Source organism: Hirundo rustica, chromosome 4, assembly GCF_015227805.2.
Source record: "Hirundo rustica isolate bHirRus1 chromosome 4, bHirRus1.pri.v3, whole genome shotgun sequence".
Classification (NCBI taxonomy): domain Eukaryota; kingdom Metazoa; phylum Chordata; class Aves; order Passeriformes; family Hirundinidae; genus Hirundo; species Hirundo rustica.
In genome coordinates, this window is record NC_053453.1 from 10,792,294 (window position 1) to 10,799,109 (window position 6,816).

Genomic DNA, 6,816 nt, shown 5'->3' on the forward strand with positions numbered 1-6,816 from the left:
GAGATGAGAAGTTGCCCTTTTAATTTGTTTTCCAGAAACTGACCTTGAAGAGGTATTTAAAAATTCAGCTAAAGTAAAATTATAATTTTTCCATCCCTAAAGGGGCTTATATGATTCTGTAATTAAATACAAGTACATAAACCAAAAAAAAAAAAAAAAAAAAAAAAAAAAAAAAATCCCTCTTGCTACTTTATAAACATATATTTATTCATATTTACTACAGCATTTACTGTTGCAGTGCTTGTTTATGTTTTGTAGTTTTTATATTAAGGAAGTACAGTGGGAGGTGAGGTGAGTTAAGTCATGTGGACACTCAGAACTGCTTTTGAAGTCACCTTTGCATTATGTGGAGAAGAAATGAAGGGTAAACTCATCCAAAAGGGAAACAGTTTCTCAGTTTACCCTCTGACGTGCTCAATGCTGAGTACCTGCCTTGTGGGGAGATGTCACACAGCAATTGTACCAGCAACATGAAAGCTTCAGAGAGAATTCAAGCCCATGAGATTGGAAGGCTGAATAGCAGGAACTGAGAGAGACAGAAAAATTAATCAGCAGCACTTTCACAGACATGTTGGAGCCATCTAATCTTGAAAGGGGCATAAGTCCTACCTAATGAGATGGAGCTGTTCATTAAGAAATTCAGAAATATCACAGAACATGGGAAAGGTAAAAAAACTTACAAGTGACGTGTTTTCCCCATCAGGTAATATCAGTGTAGCATCCAGCACTAAGGATGCTCCTCTGGAATCAGGAATTCAGACTGGAAGAGGGGAAAATGTTGGTAAGAGTAGAAGATGTAATCATCAGGCCAAAATTTTGCTACTTCAAGGATGATTATACAAAGACTTTTGCTTACCACAAATGTGGTAGACATCATAAGGAATTACAACCCCAACAAATTTAAGGGGTGGAAAATGCTTGTTGTGCCATTTTGTTATCATGTCTAAAGAAGGGCAATGAAGCGGGTGAAGAGTCTGGAGCATGTCTGATAAGGAGTGGCTGAGAGAGTTAGGGTTGTTCAGCCTGGAGAAAATGAGGCTCAGGGGGGACATAATTGCTCTCCAATGCTACCTGAAATGAGGTTGTAGCCAGCTGGAGGTTGGGCTCAGCTATCAAGTGGCAGTATGAGAGGAAATGGCCTCAAATTTCACAAGGGGAGGTTTAGGTTGGATATTAGGAAAATGCTCTTCACTGAAAGGGTGGTCTGACGTTGGAATAGGCTGCCCTGGGCAGTGGTGAAATCACCATCCCTAGAAGTGCCCAAAAGGTGTGTGGATTTGCACTTAGGGACATAGTTTAGTGAGGATTTGGCAGGGCTGGGTTAACTGTTCAACTCAATGATCTTGGAGGTTCTTTCCAACCTTGACACTTTTAAGATTCTGTAATGGAAAGAAAAATTTATTCCAGGTTCATCGTGAATAAAGGTGATTTGAACAGGAGAGGTGAACCCTAAGGGGAAAAAAGTCAGCTGGCATTTAAAATCAAAACAGTTGGAGGAAACTTTTAAAATAAATGGTGGAGGAGTGCCAGCATCTGCAACAGCAATTTAAAAAAGAAGAGCCCAAAGTATAAAGGAGAGCTGAGGAAAGACAAGTCCACTGAAGAAGGCAGATTAACTTTCAAAAAGACATTAACTTTAGTAAAAAATTGGGGCATTCTTACATGAAAATCTTTCCTTGGGAGCAAGGAGAAAAGGGTCAAGGGTGTCCACAGAAAATCTTTTTGAAACCAAAATAACTGTGGGAAAGACTGTGGTGTAACTACACAGAAAAATATATTAGTCGACCTGTGGATAAATACTGTTAGATTAAAAATTCAACATTGCTTCTTTAAGGGCAAGTCCTGCTTCAAAATTGTCTTAGGGGGTTCTAAAGGAGTAAAAAGTTATGAGAATAATAACTATTTGAAGGGTTTCATCTAACCTGATTTCCAAAGACATTTTAGCAATGACTTAAGAAAGACAGTCCTGCCTTATATAAAAAATATTTGATAAAATATAAAAAACTTAGAAAAGGAGCAAATAAATAGTTCTTACATATAAAGGATTTCAGCAGTGGTTTCTATAAGGATCTGTTCTGAGACCTCTGCTGGTTAATATATTCATAAATTACCTAGAAAAGACAGTAATCGATGATAGGGTTTGCTGATGGTTCCAAGTTATTAAAGATAGTAAGGTGAGAGCCAATTGTGAAGTGTTGCAGAAGAACTGACAAGATGGATTGGGCAATAAAATTTCAGATGAAATTTAGTGTAGACAAATGCAAAGTGATGCCCCTTGTGAGAAGCCAATTGTACCTTCAGACAAAGTGGTTTATCCTGAGCTGGCTTTTACTGCCTGGGAGCAAGAACTTGGGGTATGATAGCTGGTTCTAGAAAATATCAGCTCTAGGCTGATCTGTGTTTAAAAAACAAATTAAAAATTGAGCACATGATAGGAACATGTTAGATAAGAAATAGCTAACAAAGAGAGTACCTCTTTACTGCTGTATAAATTCACAACTCACCCACACTACACATTTTTCAGTCTGAAAAACATGAGTGAGACGTGGCACAGATCTACAAAACCACATTGATCACAGAGAGTAAGGAGAGGAATGGACTGCTCAACAGTAATTCAATCAGTGAAAAAGAATCAGTCTTCATCCATGCCCAACATCAAAAATAAAACAATAATACAAGGGATTAGACAGTTTGACCAAATAGATTTTGGAATCCATCTGCCCACTTGGAACTTCCATTTTGTTTAACTTTAGATGTCCACATTGTGTCTGTACCTGAGTTAGTTGACTGGACTTCTTTTGTGCTCAACAGAAAAATATTTTTGGCATGCAAAGCAGATGATAATTTTAGACATGCACAAAAAGAGTTGTAAACAAAATGCCTATTTTCTTCCAGTGACCATTAAAGGAGCCTAGATAATTATCTCAGAAACAGAAAGCTGCACTCCAGACATCTCAAATTTAGGTGAAATATCAGAGATATCCTTATGTTTTACAGGAGAACTGTTTTTCTTACCCAAACATATAAATAAATTTGCAAGACAGTCCAATATTCAACTGAGTCCACAAATGAAGTCCACTGCCTACTGCAGGATCTCCTTTTATTCTCTTAACCCTCAAAATACACGTTCCATTTCTATCCCTTCCCACTGCTATCATCTCTATTCCTTCAGTTGTGCATTTGCTTTTCCTAACTACAGTTCTATCTCCCGTGACTGTCCACCCTCCCACAAATAATTGACTGTCTTCCCCTCCCTTTACTACAACTGATCTCCTTCCTTGCTCTCCATGTCTAGATTAGGGGCTACTCCTGTACCTTCATGTCCCATCAGTCAGTTTACATCTTCTTTAAAGTGAGATCCCACATTCCCTCACCAGTGGTTTCCATGACATAAGGTAGGCTAAACGATGTGAGATGAACCTCACAGGTTTTCTTTGATCATCTGGCGTTCTGGCAAAATTCCTAAACTATTTTCAGCTGATTGAGCATATCCAATGAAGAACCTGCAGATTAAGGAATGTAGTAGCTATTGAATAAAATAAATTTTAAATTATACCATAAAAGGATAAATAGCCAGGGTTTATTTACACACACATGCACAGCATGTGCCTGTTGTTTTGTACCAGATTCAGTACAGATAAAGGTTTGCTTTAGAAGATGTATATTGTCCACTGTAAATTTAATATTTTTACCTCTAAAGAAAATACAATATATATTGTGACTCTTTAATAGCCCCTTAAAATCTTTTATATACAATTAAGCAGAGCAGGTTTTCCATCACAGTTTAAAAACAATCAGAGCATGAAGACCTAGGATTTTATCTGTTAAAAAACTAAAACTGTGTTCTGTTGAGCTAATATTTGACAACACTTGTGTTTCATGAAAATGCACAAGAATATATTTCATCTCATTTTAATTCACTACTTTAGCTTAATGCTGAGCTGAAGCAAAGCTGTGAGAACCAGAGCATGTTGAAAAAGAAGGAAAGCTCATTTTCCAGTTTCAGTTTGTAAATGAATGATTAGGTGTGAAATGGTGAGATTTACTCATTTTAAAAATTTGAAGAATATGGCAGGAAAAAAACTCCATTGACCAGTGATAATGATTATTTCCATTTAGTACCATAATTTACATTAAAGCTTGTTTTGAGGAGCTCTTTAATGCATTTTTTGTAGTTTTAAGTCCCAAATAAACAATATCAAAATGCCATTAATCTTTAACTGGGCATCAGCTAAACTGAATTTCCATTGAAATGCAACTTCACACAAATAATAATTAAAAAGGCAAATTATCCACTAAATAGTGAATTCACCATTCATTGATTTCCAGCATAATAAAACTATAAGTACTAAGTAGCACAATAAAAGCATGTAGTTTTATTACAACTCAGACAAATATGCAATAGACATGCATTTTTCACTGAGCAAATAACTTCATTACATTTATCAAATTATTTCAGCTAATTGGAACAGACTGTTTTACAGAATATCTTTGAGAAAATGATAAACATTATTTAAATTAATCCTTGTTGATTTAAATGATGCTTAAAGTCACTATGATATATATCACTTATCTTGGTGCACGTTCTGCACATACACTCTGGTTTTATATGCAGGCTGTGACATGTCATTTGGAAAAGGTTGAAATCTATTCCTGTTCCATTGTTGGCTCTTGAATATTTACATTTGCAAGTCTGATATTATTCCATCATCTGTGTTTTTCAGATGTCTGTTCTAAATTAATGTAAATTGCAAGCATTGCCTGCTTAGTCTGCTGGTACAAGATTTTGTTAAGAAATCTAAGTACAAATAGAATTTCCACAGTTGTAATAGATTTAACTAAGGCATCTAGGTAGGAGAGACACACGGGTGTGAGAACATCTGCATTTATGAACATTTGCAAGTGACAGTGTGATTTGCAAATAATGTGAAAATAGTTTCATAGTGCAGCCACAGGATGAACTACACTCAGCTGGAGAAATGGAAAGCTTTACATGAGGCACATGCAGAGCCTCCAAACGCTCCATGATTGTCACCTAGGATAAATCAACATCAAGAATGCTGAAAACCAAGATTAATTTCTAAAAGGCATTATGTACAGAAATAATGTCCTTGAAAATTCGCAAAATAAAGAGGAAAAACTCATGATACACATCCCAGGGGGAAAATGGAGTTGGCTTGATATAAAATAATTGTATTTAGGAAACCTCTTTTGAGCTAATTTACCTCAGCATCAGTAATCTTGTAGAGCTGGCTACAATAGTGAAATTCAAATTTGTACAGAGTAAGCAGCCAGTTAATTCAGTTCATCAGAGGATGCAAGAGTGAAGGAGACTACTGTAGCACTCAAAAATGCTGCATTACCTGCCAAGCAAATCCAGAGGAGATATGGCACTGACAAAGAAACAAACATAAGTCAAATAATTTCTCTCTGCCTCTTCATATTTGCCACAGGGAAAATCCATGTTTATGAAATACTTGTTAAATTCAAATAAATGCAAATAGTGACATAATACCAGCCAGGTAGTATAATTGTAGAACAAACTGCCTAATTTGAGGATATAAACAATCATAGTCATATATAAACCTCGATATTCAGAAGAAATTATTTATTGTAACTACTAAAATCTGAAAAGCCACAGGAGAGCATAGAAGTTGCTTTTAAAGCTAGATTATGAAGGATATATTTAAATGGTAAATTGCATATAAAATCAAACATGACATTGGAATTACACATTAAATTGGAAGAATGCAGGTGATTCAAAAAAGAGAAACACTTTAATGCTTGCTCTTCTCTGGCCCTTAAAAAAAAAAAAAAAAAAAAAGTTTTTCATGAACATAGCTGCAATATTTTTTCAAGGAAATAGACTATAAGTCAGACTAAGAAAAAAAGCTTACAGAATAATCAGGTAACATAGATGCATTCATGTAGGCATGGCCAGATGTAATTCCTGCTTGGATGATTAAGGATATAGACAAAATAAGCTCTGATTACTATCTTTTTAAAGCTGTAAGAGACAGATAATACCTTGAGGACTGGAAAAGGACTACCAAATTCTCTGTCTCCAATTTAATGTGGAGAAAAGAGAAATCAGTGAAATACAGATCTAATCATCCTAGTTCTAAATCTTGAAATACATTGGAAAACTTATTAAAGGTTCATTTTGTGAATGTCCAAAAGATAATTAAATAATAAACAACTACCAACATGATTTAGTCAAGAAAATTAATATGAAACCACTCTAGTTTCATTAAATAGCTTATTAGATAAGAACAAAAGAAAAATATATTATGTAGCTTATTTTAATAAGGCATCAGGCATTATGTAGCATGATGTACCTTAATGTAATTAAATAAGCACTAAGTTCAAGATGAATGAATAATCAGTTAAAAATGGGATATCAAGTTGGCTTTTACCTATGGTCTACTCTTAAAATGTTATGCAGAGTCCTAACCATGCCTGATCTTTTTTTTCATTCTTCTCAGAAATGTGTATTTAAAGAGGAGGCTGGGCATGTATTAAGTTTCCTAGCTGACCTAGAAACTTCAAACATTCTGCAGAAATCCTAACAGATGAGATGCACTATATTTTCTCTTTCTAGAAAATTAGGCACATCTTAGATGAAATATGGCAAATTAGTTTGGACTGATTTGATTTTATAAACTGATATTGCATTTAATCCCATTTTCCATTTATCTCCATGTCTTAATTATTTTCTCTTCCAAATGTGTTCAAAAAGTTTTCATTATACTTAGGTCAAACTGACATATATCTAGTTTTCAAATATCATTACCATAATGCTGTTCTCACTGCTGT